The 15,443-nt window shown below is 37.2% G+C and overlaps 1 protein-coding gene and 1 pseudogene across 5 annotated transcripts in view; both read left to right on the top strand.

Annotated features, from left to right (window-relative positions):
• Window positions 1-15,443, top strand: part of LINGO2 (leucine rich repeat and Ig domain containing 2) — a 1,160,577-nt gene that overhangs the window by 524,402 nt on the left and 620,732 nt on the right. The window lies entirely within an intron of this gene.
• On the top strand, window positions 2,144-11,765 carry LOC123592715 (annotated as a pseudogene).

The raw sequence follows: 15,443 nt of genomic DNA, 5'->3' as shown, positions 1-15,443 counted from the left end.
TAAAATGATACAATTTGTTTTAGCTTAGATAATGTTGAAAAAACTTAACAGTTGTTTCATTTTGAAATAAAAAACCTGTCCCACAATAATACTAGATTTTCCCCCCTCAATTATATTGAGATATAATTGACATTCATCACTTACATGTTGAAGATGTAAAGCATAATGGTATGACCTCCATACACTGTGAAATGATTACCTCTCGTAAGTTTGGTTAACATCCATCAACATCTCCTATAGATACAAGAAAAAGAAAAGATAAATAAAGAAATAAATAAATAAAACACATTTTTTCCTTGCAATGTTAATTCTCAGGATTTACTGCCTTAGCAATTTTCATATCTCAGAAGCAGCTTAGCGAAGTATTAGACATTCACATGGACCAAAGGGGCTATAAAACTTCAACAAACCTGGTTCTCAATTCATATATTTTAAAAAGTGGAATTTTCTGCTATTTACTCACATACTACCTGTGTAAAATGCATGCAGTGAAGACCTCCAGGGGATTTATGTAATGAAACATTTTAAAAATCAGTTTTGGAAAGAGAGAAAGTGATTTGTGTTTACTGGTTGAAAATTTTAGCCTGGGAAGTACAGTCTTACTCTATATTAGAAGAATGAACTTGGAAATGCAACTAGTCTGAAACACTAAATCTTCAAGGCTTCACCAGGATTGTGGGAGGCAGGAAAGGGGAAAGCTATGGAACAATCTTCCCAATGAATTATGGAGACGCATGGAAGGTTAAGAATTAGAAGGGACTATAAGATTTTATAAAATATATTTTAAGTTCTAACTCTTCATTTATTTTTCAGAAAACACTATTCCAGAAAGGAAAAATATTTTTAATCGAAGATTCATCATTAGGACAGACATTATATAAAATCCATGTCAGTGTATTCTAAATAAATTATCTTAAAACATAATTTCATGAAACAGTGCCTATGTTAGAATATCTCTAGGGGTGCCCGGGTGGCTCAGTCAATTAAGTGTCCAGCTCTTGGTTTAGGCTCAGGTCATGATCTTTCAGTTTGTAAGATTGAGCCCATCATCGGGCTCTGTGCTGACAGCGTGGAGCCTGCTTGGGATTCTCTCTCTCCCTCTCTCTTTTTCTCTCCTTCTCACTCAAAATACATAAAATAAACAAAAAGAATCCCCTATCAATTCATAGAACTCATGAGAATATCTGAAAGATACTACTAGTTTTTCATCTACAGAATGCTATTAAAAAGTGTGATTAGTGAGAACAATATTACCTCAGTAGTTTGCATATGGAAATCCCTATACCTAAATTCCTAATTTTTGTGTGTGTTTACAGCTTAGATTATTTACTAGATAAATCTATGCAAAATGTTCATTTGGAATTTTTTTTAATCATAATTTTTGACATACATCCTGCAATGCTACCGTGATGTTTTATTTTTATGTATTCTAAAACTCATAGATAGCACCAGTTGTTTTGACCAAGTTAGGGTCACTGAGGTTCCTTCCATTAGATTCGATACATGGAAGGTAGGAGCTTTTTGGTTTCTTTAGAATTAGTAACTGTAAGGTACAGGGTTGAATAGACAGTGGCATCTTTCTGGTCATGCAAAGAGAGTTTTTCTAAAGCATGAGAGAATGTAGAGATAGAGTCTTATAGCATACATTGGACTCAAGCCGTTCTAGCCTTAGTATCTTAGTTAATGAGGAAATGAAGTCTACCCATTTACTCAAGATAGTTTCACTTCTATTTCTGTCATTTGCAAGTGAGAAATGCACTGTGGACCCTGTAAATACTCATATTAGGAAAACAAATATATTTGCATAACATATATAAACTCCAGTGTATTGCAATATGATAAAGCAAATGAATGAGTAAGGTACAACTGTTCATCCCTCTACATTGTACAGCCCTCACTTTTCCTTCATGACGACCTGTTTGGTAGCAGTGCAGGGCTGAAAGAACCTATCAGCATCAATCAATGTTTCAAGATTAGTAAAACTTAATATTTTTCTTGTTATTTAAATAAATAAATATTTAAGTTTTGGGGGTCTTTTTTGATGTTTATTAATTTTTGAGAGACAGACAGACAGAAAGAGAGGGAGACAGAGAATCCAAAGCAGGCTCCAGGCTCTGAGCTGTCAGCGCAGAGCCTGCCTAACATGGCGCTCGAACTCGCGAACTGTGAGATCGTGACCCTAGCCGAAGTCGGACGCCCAACTGACTGAGCCAGCCAGGCACCCTGTATTCTTCTTGTTTTTTTAAATAAAAGTTCAGTGATTTCCTTTTTGCACACAAATGGGGCATGTTGTGCTTAGCCAACTTTGAGAACCGTTGTTCCTTAGAATCTCAGCATAAATAAATAAACACATAAATAAATCTCTACTTTATTAGCAGGACAGAGGTCTTCACATAACATTTCCTTTGAATATTTCAAAACCTTTACTGGATTTTAAAAATTGATTTTCCCTAAATGTGTTTTTAGTTCTTCATTGGAGCAAATAAGGAGCTCTTAATAATGGTGTGTAAATATGTTTACATGGAATATCTCAAACCATATTTTGCTTTCTTATAAAAACCCTTCTCAGAACAAAATAGCTTGTGGTACATTTTGATAAAAATAGTTGAAGATTTATATAATCCTCCTATCCTGTTTATTTGTTTTGTGATTCAATTTTACATAAGTGTGCTCATAGTACTGTGACAGTGGTGTTTCCTGTGAACATGGCATTCGAAGTGTTGATGATAGCTTGCAAAAGCATCAGTAAGGGCTAAACTTTTCTCTGTCCATGCGAGGCTTGGTGCAAAGTATGCCTTGCTTAGGAATAACTTTAATTTTACCTGATCTTCCACTTCTAGGAAAATTGAGGTCAATTGATTATATCAAGGCAAACAAATGCCCTTTAATAAAATGAGAATTGCCCTCACTATCTCTGACTTTCAAATGACCCACTTGGTGCTGAATAAAATAAAAAATGAAAAATAGCCTTGTATTGACAGACTGCGTTAATAACGGTGTGATATCTGTATTGATTTTTTCACCTTTTTTCTATAGTAAAGTAGTTTTGAAGCAATCACTCCCCAGAAAGTAAACATCCTTCATTTTCTCCACAGTGACCGTTCTGTCATTATAGCAGCTGCTTTGCACATGCCCATTATAAGTTTGGAAATCCTGACATCCCTAAGCCTCAGCTGGTGTCAGTGTAGAGGACATATCAAAGTTTTTGTTTTTTGTTTTGTTTTGTTTTGTTATGTTTTGTTTTTCCACCCCCAATATCTTAAGAGAGAACTACCACAAAGCCTTATAAGGATTCGGGACTTGTATTCTGGAAGTGATTATTAAAGTGTAAGCATCCTTGAAACACAATGTGAAACAAATTGGAGTTGCTAATAGCTTTAAAGGGGTTTGTTATTTCATCAGATTCTAATGCCATTCTAGAGTAATTGCTCCTTGAGATGTGAGATGCAGAAGGGATTAGCTCTAAACGGTAGCATCAGCTACTGCAGGGTTGGCAAACGTTTCTGTAAAGGGCCAGGTAGTAAATATTTTAGGATTTGAGGACTATAGGTCTCTGGAACAACTACTCAACAATACGTAAGTGAATGGGTGTGGCTGTGAACCAATAAAACTTTATTTACAAAAGCAGGTGGTAGGTTGGATTTGGCCACAAGCTGTAGTTTGTCTGCCCCTGAGCACTCCTGGTGAGGGTCTTCCTGACTCCATTCCAGCTGATCAGAGGGCAGCCTGTAGGGAGGGAGAGTCTGGCAGGGCTACCAAGCCTGAAAGACTCTCTTCCCTTGTTTCTCGGTATTACAAGATTAAAAACTCAGAGCCTGACATCCAGGACTTCATATTTTAGGAGTAGATATACAATATAAACTACATTATAACGAAGGAGCAAATTCTGCCATGCAAGACACAGAAAATAGTAAGAGCCAAAGATCCACTAAGCAGGAGGGTAACAGTTCTGAATCCCTCCCTAATTTGTCAAAGAACAATGGAGCCTATATAGTTTAGGGCAGCATGTGTTTCCAACAGAAATACAGTGAAGCCCACACATAATAACCTCATTTGTAATTTAAAATTTCTAGTAACCCCACTGGACGGGAAAGCAAAAAAGCATGTGAAAGCAATCTTAATACAATATTTTATGTAAACCAGTATAGCCAAAATACTGCCATTTCAATATGTAATCCCTCTAAAAAATTATTTATTAGATATTTTCCTGACACTAGTTCTTGAAATCCAGTATGCATTTTACTCTTAGAGCTCATCTCAATTTGAAACTAGCTATACTTCAATTTCTCAAGTAGCATCCGTGGCAAGTAGCTATCGTATGGCACAGGGCAAGTTTAGTGGCTGAGAACATGGCTTTGGATTCAGATATTCCTCAGTTTGAATCCTTAACTTCACAACTTATTTAGCATATCCGTATCACACCTCCCTCATATATAAAATGGGGACTAAAACAGTGATTAGCTACATGTTTTTGAAAGTGCTTAGCTCAGTGTCTGGCACATTTAAAATGCTTAAGTGATATATAACATTACTCATAACAAATATAATACCTTTTCTCTCAGTCTTGCACGTCAGGCTTCTCTGTGTATACGTACACCTGTTGGTTCATTAAAACTGTGCACTGTTGTATATAGATACAGTGTTAACAGGATAGATGCATTCAAGGATTTTAGAGATACTTGTTTCAAAGGAACATTTCTCTATGCATGCTCACTCTAGATTAACTTTGTAGCAAAAAGTACAACAGTCAATGACACTAGATTTCAGAAGAAATCATTTGCCTCTAAGTGCTACCATTGTTAAATAAAAATGCTTCCTGCCCTTTTTAATCTTATGAAAATGAGCTAAATGTTAAAACCATGGTGTCCTTTATAATTACCTATTGAAAAACACATGATTAGGAATATAAAATGTCAGTGTTTCTAATCTTAATTTAAAATAAAATGTCATTTTGACCTTCTTCAGGAGATTCATCTCCCCCAAAGATAATCCAAATTGAACTGGCACACCTGTAAAGAACAAAGATTGGGTTTCTCTAACTCCTAAGAACACAGTTGTTGGGGTGCAGTTACTTTAGAAGGTATTTTTGAATTTGAAGATTACGTGAGCACTTTACATCTTTGATGCCTTCTTTTTGGATATTTGATTTCTTACTGTTGCTTACCATTATAGTACCTGTGCATACTTCTTGAATGGCTGAGCTTTGTAGTGACCAGAATGAGTATGGGTATCACTATGTTCAACAGTCTATCCTGCCACTTGGAATTTACTTAGTTAGTTGCATATAGAAAGTTATATTGGAAGAGGCCATACAGAACTTGCATAGTTTAATACTCAGAAATGGAAATACTGAGCATGAAAACTCAAAGAGATGAAATTCAAGGGTAGATATTAAAAAGAGTAAAAGGAAGAGGTTAAGAAGACAGAAGAAGAAAGAATTCATACCCAAAGCCTTGCTAGGTGTTGGTGACTATAACATAACATTCTGTATTATACTCAGCTTTGCTGTTGGGGACATTGCTAGGGCACATCAAAAACACCAGAAACTGTTCCAAAAAACATACTCAGATAACATTGTTCTGTATTATCTGAGCCTGGCTCAAAATTACCAGTGTATCTGTAGCAAGTAATGAAATAATGTCTGGTTTAATGAAGCCAATCTTGTGACACCAGAATTCCATCCTTAATGTGTTTTTCTTTTTTCCCCGCCTCCAAAGGAGACAGATGTGGAAGAGAATGCAAAATTTATAATCAAGTCCTTCACATATTGCATTATAAATTATATCTTTAAAAAATAATTGACATGCTAGAGTAGATTTCCTCCTTGGTCCAGTGGGTTATTTATATTAATGTGGTTGTAACTCCTAGTATTTTGTAAACATCAGTTCAGAAATCACTATGATTCTTAGATTTTTTTGACAATTAGTTTGCTTTTGTGTATTTATCCATTCAAATAACTTTTATTCACTCAACTAAAAGTATTGATGGAGTGTCAACTGTGGGTCCGGGACTGAAGTTAGATATAATAGAGACAAAACAAAGGCAAAGACATTATTTCTTTCTGTAGAGTATCTACAAGTTTGCAAATGTCTTTACATATTATTGAGTGGTTATTTAAAAATACCAGTCAACATTTCCTCTAATTGCATTAGACTTTCATTGTGATCTTGCTAGAGAGGATGATGGAGTTTAGAATCTTTCTAAAGATGATGCAAAACATGGTACCTGTATTTTCATTTTAATTACATATTTGTAAAATTGGAAACTTTGGTTTAATGATATAAGTCAGAAAACACTGGTGTCTAGCTTTGTTTTCAAAGGAATTATTTGCTCCTGGACATTTTATCTTTCATCCAAAATTGTGCTGACCAAAATTGTGTAAGAATAACTAGTTTCTCTGGTCTCTGTGCCTGTCTTTATTGGCATTTATGAAGCAGGAAACTAGATCATACTTTGCTGTATTTGGCTCTCAGCTGTGGAGCTCTGATCAGCAAACCTTTTAATCATTCCAGATTATGCGATTGTTTTGTGACACAGATGTACAGTCAGTAGGGATTAGGGATTGTTGTTTTAAAATTGTCATTTCAGCTGTCTGTATGCAGATACAGGATTGCCTTCAAAAATCTAAATATGGATCCTTCTGAAAATATAGACAAATACATTAGAAAAGGAAGTTTTTTTTTTTTTTTATAACAACTCCCTAGGATCCCAAAATTAAATAAATAAATAATCAAAAACTAAAATTTTTATAAGTATTCTTCTACTGGATTTATTCACTCTTCTCTAGAAAATTATAACCTCTAAGTACTGACACATTTTAAATATACAGGCAATTGAAAGAATAATCACTCACTTTAATGTATACATAGCTATAACTATTAGAAAAAAATTACTACATTATAAGCTTACAACTTGATATATTTATGGATAATCTCAGAAATTTAATGAAAACATACTATATTCTGCCTGAAAATATATTAGGCTCTTGGTAAGTGACTCTTTACCCCTTCAGGGTCTTTGTCATTAACAGCCAAATGTGATATTGGTTTCATCCATTTAGGTTTTAGTTTTTAGCTAGCATTTATTTAGTATTTCTCGTTTTCCAGACTCTGGGTCTTTTAGATACTATCCTATTTTTGATGCTCCATTGAGGGGTTTTGGAGGAGATGAAGGGGTCTAAAGAAGCCATTTATATCAACAAAGCAAACTGAGGACATATACCAGATAATGTAGATATCCCATGGCAGCTGAGACAGAACTAGAACCTAGAATTCCTAAATCCTGTGGTGTTTTGACTGTGCCCATTTTGTTGTTTGAACTCTCAAAGTGGGCATAAGCATTTAAATTTACTCAGCTCCTCAGTTATGAACCTAAATGATTTTATTGTACCTAGACCTCTGTGTGATAACTGGTAACTTCTTGAGCTCTAAGATTGGTAGGGACAATAAATGTCTCAGGCGTGCAGAGATTGATGTCATTGGTGGCCTAACCAGAGACTCTTAGATCCCTTTTATTGTCACCGTGATCCCATCCCCCCACTTCTGTGTGCCCTGTGCTGTGGGCTGAAGAGCTTGCATAATTTGATTTTTTTCCCTGGACTCTTGGAACACAGGATACTTCCTCCTTCCACCACTCATCCCCTTTGACCCTACACCAATATGTAACCAACAAAGGAGCACAAGAGCAAAGGTTCCTGAACTTTAGATAGGACACACTCTAAGATGCAATATATTCTATGTAGCTTTGTGCAGGGTTAGATTGAGGTTGGCATTTTACCTGAAATCGCACCTTTTGTTTGGTTTCTTACACATTTTGTTTTGCTTTTTCACTCCCTTGCTCATTCCCTTCCTCCAAAAGAACTTCCTTAATAAGTTACTTGCACTTGAATCCTTTCTTTAGAATCGGTTTCTGGAGAATATGAACTGAGAAAATGTTTTGCCTTCAAAGTCCTTCTACCCGAGTTTTATACCTTATTTGTCTCCTCCTACACTGCCAACTGTTATTCTTTGCTACTCTCATTTTATTTATTTATCATTTTTTTTTAAGTAATCTCTACACCCAATGTGGGACTTGAACTCACGGCCCCAAGACCAAGAGTCCTGTGCTGTATGTACTGTCTGAGCCAATCAGGAACCCCCTTATTCTTTGCTACTCTCAATATGCTTTTTTCCACTAGCTTTATATAAAACATTCTAGGTTCTAACATTTTTCTGCTTCTGACCTGTGGTAGACAAAGCAGGCTTGATAGATTTTTGTGTAAAGTTCGAATGTGTAGCTATGAGTGAGGACTTGGGTCTTCCATACATACTTCTTTCTCTGCTAGTTTTCTCTCTCAGAGTTTTTCTGAGAAGTGACTTCCAAATAAATGCGTGCTACATGAAGCAGCTACAGAACATGAGAGAGTATAATAAAGCGCCAAATTATGCAGTACAAAAAGAGAAGCGAGTGAACACCATAATCAGATGCTAATTGTGCTATACATTCTGATTGAGTGACACTGATCAGAGAGCAAACACATCAAGCCCTATTCACCCTGACACTCTCCCCTCCTCCAGGCCCGTCATCAAGCCATTAACGTGAATGAACACATTTTTCAACAAGAGACCACAGAAGTCAATCAACTTGGCCAGAATGTCTAGGATCTCAGATTTGTGAGCACCTGGCTACTTACTGGGTTGAGACGCTTCTCTCTTCTGGGGCAGAGCTTAAATGTGAAGAGTTTGATCACGCAGGGCACGCTTGGCAATATCTCTTGGGACATATTTTCACATTGCATTGTTGTCATAAAACATGATTCTGTGACACACCTTGGCTCTCTCCTCTGCCAGCTTTCTCAGGTCTGCTATAAAACATGCACGTAGTTCGGTGCGGTCGGAGAAAATATGAAAATGTATGCCCTGCCCCAGGTGCTTCATGCCCATGTAAATAAAATGAGTTCAGAACTGCCCTGCTGGGTGCTTCGTGGACAATGCTGTATGTAATTTCCTTTTCCACAAAGCTCCAAAGGGTCCAAGGCATGTGTTTGCAGAGAACAAACATCTACTTTGGAGCCAAAATTATCCATCTTTATTTTTTGTTCTTTTAAATTGTCTTGCTATTTCCATTATAGTAATCCATGGATTTAGGATCCACCATGGGAAATATGTGGCCAAAGATCCTTATCTTTATACATAAAAGTCTTCCTTTTTACATACATACAGAGTGTAAATTTGTAGTATGAACAAGACTTTGGGAAGGAATCTAGTGAAGTGAACGGGCAGCTCTAGTGCCCTTAAGCAGTTCAAAAGCACGTATTTATCCACAAATAGCTAGTGTGCTAATTGCCACTTGTTATTATTTAGGTCATTAAGTCCACTAGAGAATGCTAGACAACCCCACTAGACAGCTCTTTGTTCTGTAGCCCCCTTTGACCTACTGTATACTGTTAAATGGAGTCAGATTTTGTTTCTCAAGAAACATTATTTGCCTGACTAGTAATTCAGACTGGCCTTCCCCTACAAGGTTTTTATTGTGCTTCATGACATCCACGTGACTGAAGAGAGGGTGCTCATTATAATAGTGCTTATGACACTTTTAAAATCATAAATACATTGCTTTGTTTAGTTTCAGAGGAAAACAGTACTGCATCTTGACTAAATGTTGTAGGCTTATTGGTACAAACATGTAACAATGAAACGATGTAAATGATAACTTGTCCTGATTGCAGTATTGCCACATCAAAATGGTGAAATCAAAAATAACCTCATGCCTTGCTGACTCTGTCCTCATTACTGGGAAAAACACAAGCAAACAGAGAAAAAGCCCCGTAAGCCATTATTTCTATTACTTGTTTTGAAGAAATCTGCTTTGCTGAAATTAATCACCTTTTAACTATACACTGATTCTGCATCCCATAGAGTTTTCTTGGAAAACTAAACAACAATGTCATTCTTCTCATTGAATGATCTTTTTCTTAAAAGAGCAATGGTATAGTGGAATTCAAGGTAGCTCTTTATAATAGAATCTAATATACCTACTAGTTGTAAACACTTTGCGTTTCCAAACATGTTGTACTAAATTAATTTATTATACATGTGTATAATACACTCTGCCAGGAAATAAATTTGCTCCAGCCCAATACTGCTTCAATTCACCAGACCATAAAATTTATCTATCACATACAATTTTCCCTTGTTACCTTGGCTACCAGGAAATTCAGAGCTAATCCCATGTCAAATTGCTGAAATTATCCTTATATGTAAATCACTTAGTCTTGTTTTTTTTTTTAAATTTTTTTTTTTTCAACGTTTATTTATTTTTGGGACAGAGAGAGACAGAGCATGAACGGGGGAGGGGCAGAGAGAGAGGGAGACACAGAATCGGAAACAGGCTCCAGGCTCCGAGCCATCAGCCCCGAGCCTGACGCGGGGCTCGAACTCACGGACCGTGAGATCGTGACCTGGCTGAAGTCGGACGCTCAACCAACTGCGCCACCCAGGCGCCCCTCACTTAGTCTTGTTTTAATGGTCCAGTTAAGTATGCTATTTATAATTAAAGCAAATGCATTTGGGACTAATCATAAAATAAACAATAGACAAAGCTATCTAATTGTGTCCTGTCAGGTAAAAAGGGAAAAGATTACTAAAGTTCTTTACAGAAGAGAAAATGGCTTAAACAAGAAGTTTTCCTTCATTACCCAAATCTCATTTACTTCTGAAAACACATTGTATATTTCATTATTTAAAATATGAAATAACAAAAACTTGTTTTCCATTCCTACAAAAACACCATTTTTTTTCTGATTTGATTAAAACATTTTCAAACCAGTGATGGAAGATTTTTACATAATACAAAGCATTTAAAACACCAGTAGCCTAATTATGTGATACTATTGAATTCATTGATGGTATGTTTTTGTGCAATTTGCAGTAATTCTGTTCAGTCTTCGATGTAGATTCTACTTAGACACCGTAAGCAATGTGTTCTATGATATAAATAAACAATTCAGGAGTCACTTAGGTGAAATACTCACCTGCGTTCATGATGGAGCAGTCTCATTGCCCCAGAGCCAGGAGAAGACGGTGGAGCTCTCGGCAGAGGCCAAGGTTAAGGGGCTCTTGGATGAGTGCCAGGCAGGCCAACAAAACAAAGGCACTTAAGAGTCCTGCTGCAGATATCCTGCTACCATCTCTTCCAAGGAAGAACAAAAACTTATGGCAACTTCAGGAAAGCCAGCCCTGCTGTTTCTGAATAACAGAAGAAACAGATATTCATATACTAAGATATCTGACAACAATTTGTTGGACAACTTAACTGCATAGCAAGCTGTTCCTGAGCTTTAATGGAAGGATCCTATTCATAAAAGGATGGTATCGGGGACAAATTGTGCTCTTGATCCTTTTAGGACGAGAGCTTAAAGGTTGCTGATTTTGTTATAACTCCATTATCGACACCACTGTGAAGAAACAGACCAAGGTAGAATTCCCTGAAGCCCAAATTTATGAAGAGAAGCTGAATATTTTGCTGAATGAAGTCTAGGAGGGCCAGGAATGTAATTACGCACTCGTGGAGGCCACAGGCAGGGCAGCCAGCGGCTCTGCCATCTGGAAGAGGATGAGAACTGGAGTGGCTTCTATCTGCATCACGCACCTGGCCGCTGGGCTAATCGCCACCGCCGAACTGGCAAGCAGACCAGAGATGTCCTTGCAGCTCAGCCTTTCTGCTGTGTTCCTGGCAGGCTCCCAGACACCTTCTCTTTTTCACTGAGTCTAGAAACCATCTTTTAAAATAAGCCACGTTAGTTTTTGCTCTTGTTTTGAAGCAGTGAATTAGTTCTGTCTCTACCCAAGTGAATGTGTTCACTTACTGACATAGAAGTCCATCTGAGTTCTCTTTTCCCAAGCGAGAGTACTTGGAACCAGGACGTTTTAGTTCTCAGGGGAAGATGTATGAATGAGTGCAAGCTGTGTATGTGAACTTTTGTTTGCAATATGTTTGCCTCCTATTCAGGCTTCTCCTGGGGTGTTCCCTTTGGAGTTAGGTGCAATAACTCCCAAAGGGTTTTGAAGTTGTTGATTGATATCTACACGCCAGCTACTCGTTCATTCCTAACTGAGAGGCTATTAAAAAATCCAGAATAGTTCTGAAATTATCAAGCCCGAACAAACTGGCTTTTGGAACATGTGCTTCTGTGACTGTGCAATACCTAACTGCCTTGGCAAAAGTCCTTCCACTTTGTCGTTTTAAATTTGGGCTTCTTGATAAATAGTTGCATCTCATACCGGTGCTGATGCATAACCTAAAGAGCTTTGAACTCCTAAAATGACGTTACTAGTGTTGTTTTTGATACATAGCTTTGTTTAAGGTGAAACCATTTGTGGCCTGAATTAATTGCTGTTTTGATTTGCAGGGATCCCACATGACCTGTTAGGAGTTTCACCTTCATGAGGGCATTAGGGTCACCAAATGTAAGCTTCAAATGACTGTTCAGCTCTGCTAATGGCTCTTTCTTGACTTATGCAGTTTCTGATTGCTTTCCCAGTTAACGAAGTCCATTCCTGGGAAATGTGTCTAATTTAGAGGACTCTCAAACTGATGTGGCTACGTATCTTTACGTGGATACGTATCTTTATTTTTCAGCCTTTTCTTTCCGTTAAGTTGTTTACCAAAGCCAGTGGATGCTCTTCCCTTGGTTTAAGAATTGAACGTGTTCATGGGGCACCTGGGTGGCTTAGTTGATTGAGCGTCCGACTTCGGCTCAGGTCATGATCTCACCATACATGAGTTTGAGCCCCGCGTCGGGCTCTGTGCTGACAGCTCAGAGCCTGGAGCCTGTTTCAGATTCTGTGTCTCCCTCTCTCTCTGCCCCTCCCCTTTTCACGTTCTATCTCTGTCTTAAGAATAAATAAACATTAAAAAAAAAAAAAAAAAAAAAAAAAAAAAAAAGAATTGAACGTGTTCCTAAGCACAGCTTTCTGCACCTCCAGGGGGCGCTATTCACAATAATACCAGGGAACCTTCCTATCTTGTCAGCCTCCCTCCTGTAAAGTCAACCCTTATGTGTACCTCAAACATCTTTGTCTCATATTTTTATACATCAAAGTTTTGCCATTACCTACTGATCATACAGGATTTACAGATACCTTTGCATCACTAGTTCGGACGGTCATTTTTGTCATTTTAAGAAATTTAAAAGGGCTGTGTGTGACTGTGGGCACAGATGACCCATATTGGAGCCTGGCAGCTTTACCAGGTGCTTTTGAAGGACAGACATGCCCAGTTTCCTACTTCTTAATTATATGTGTCCTAGAAGGAACAGAGTTTGTTTTGTTTGGGGGTTGTAGTTAATGAATGGCTGACACAACACTATGAAACTATACATATGTATATAAAAGGTAATAGATGTGTTTTATATGTTCATCAAGGAAAATGATACAGTTTTATACCACAGGCATTAATACCATGTTTTCCTAAGTATAAATAAAAGTTTTGAAATGGTTTCACAGCCCTAGCTTTATATAGGCTACAAAAATATAGTTTGATTTCTTTATTTATTATCTAGCACTAAAGCCTACAATAAAAATTTAAAACAATCTATGTAACAATCAGATGAAAGGCGTTGTTCGCTGGTTCATGCTTCTATTATAGAATATATTCTAACAGGAATTGATTTTTCTTACAGTATCACTAAAAGTCAGTATTTATATTTCTTAAGAACAATATAAGTGAAACACTCTCTTAAAATTTGGCAAAAAGTGAAGCTTTATTGCATCTCATAGTTAAAAAATGGAACAATTTCATAATGAAGTCAAATATGTTCAGTAAATTGTATTGAATATACTGAGTCACTTGATTGTGACCTAGGCAATGTCTTGGGTACCCTCTTTCTGTTTCAGTACAGAAACTCAAACCCAACATTTTGATATAAACCTTTGTGCCATAGATCAGGTATGAAAAGGAAAAGCAAAGTTCAGTGTTCAATGAGATAGTATTGTAACATCCTTCCCTCTCAAGTACATGCCATGTTTAAGACTTCAGAAAAAGTCATGATAATACATCTGCAAGTGTCATTAGCCTTTCTATTTCATTGAGCTATATGTACAGTGCAGAATTTTACTTTTAGTTTTATAAGTGTTCACTGTAAGCAATACAAATGCATAAAGATGGTATGCAAACAAAGGATAGATAAAATCCTTCTTTCTCTCATTCTCTCTTCCTCTCTCTCTCTCTCTCTCTCCCTGCCTCCCTCCCTCCCTCCCTCCGCATGAACAGGGGAGAAGAGCAGAGGGAGAGAATCTTAAGCAGCCTCATGCTCACCCTGGGATGATGACCTGAGCCACAATCAAGAGTCAGATACTCAACCCACTGAGCCACCCAGGTGCCTCTCTCTTTGAAAGCACTCTGCTGCCCCTTTAGGCAAAAGTATCCCATTTTAGCTAACATTTTTGTGTTTAGTGGTTCAGATACCTGTGAATATCATAGGTGAGATTAGCTATTAGCTGGTTACAAAAACTACACCAACACACCAACACATTCACATGCAGGTTTGACAATACAACTCTATTTAAGTTTTCCTCTACTGTGATCCTATTTCCTCATTTCTGCTTTAGTCTCTGGGCCCATGGAATATTGTTTATAGATGAGGTGATTGTAGTAAAGTTGATATCATGTTTTCCTACTACATTAATATAACTTGTTTCTCTGAAGAAATATCTTGGCTTTTGTTATAACCAACAAGCAATTATTGAATACCCACCATTGGTATTGTAGGGCGACAGGTGCTGCAAACACTACCAAGCATAAGGCTATAGAGCAAGGACTACACACTGAAGCTGTTGCCTTGAACCCTGAGACATTAACTACATTTGAAAAAATGAATAGAATGACCAGACTAGAGAAGGATTTCTTTGTGTCCACATGGAAACATCTGCATGGATGGGAGGATGAAAAAATCATCCTAGTAGAACAATGTATTTAGTAAGGCTATTCAGAAAAATGCCCACAATATGGAGATGGGGTGCTTAAAAAATAGACATGAGAAAAAGCTGACCTTGATGAACTACTTCATGTACTACATGAAAACCGTGAAGAATAATATTCGGTATTTCTTCCTTGAAATTGCACCATCTTTTTAATGTTGTGTGGCATCACTTAATTTCCCATTATTTCCCACTTTCCTATACCACTGAGGGAGGGTTTTCCTAACCCATTTTAATTGAAGCCTGAGGCCAAGTAAATATTGGCAGATGGCAGTGGAGTGATTGAGTTCCTAGAACAAGTACTGAATATGGATGCTTATGAATATCCATTCTGATCATGATGGGGTTAAGCAGGTTTTCAGGCCATGGCTCTGTGAATTTACCCGTAGAATTACTTAATAAGGCCTCTCAAATGAAACTATACATTTTAAAGAAAATAACTGGTTCAGACGTCATTTCAAATTTATAAACCACATCTCCAGTGCC

Source organism: Leopardus geoffroyi, chromosome D4 (genome assembly GCF_018350155.1).
Source record: "Leopardus geoffroyi isolate Oge1 chromosome D4, O.geoffroyi_Oge1_pat1.0, whole genome shotgun sequence".
In the NCBI taxonomy this organism is placed as follows: Eukaryota; Metazoa; Chordata; class Mammalia; order Carnivora; family Felidae; genus Leopardus; species Leopardus geoffroyi.
This window is presented reverse-complemented; position numbering and strand designations above follow the sequence as displayed.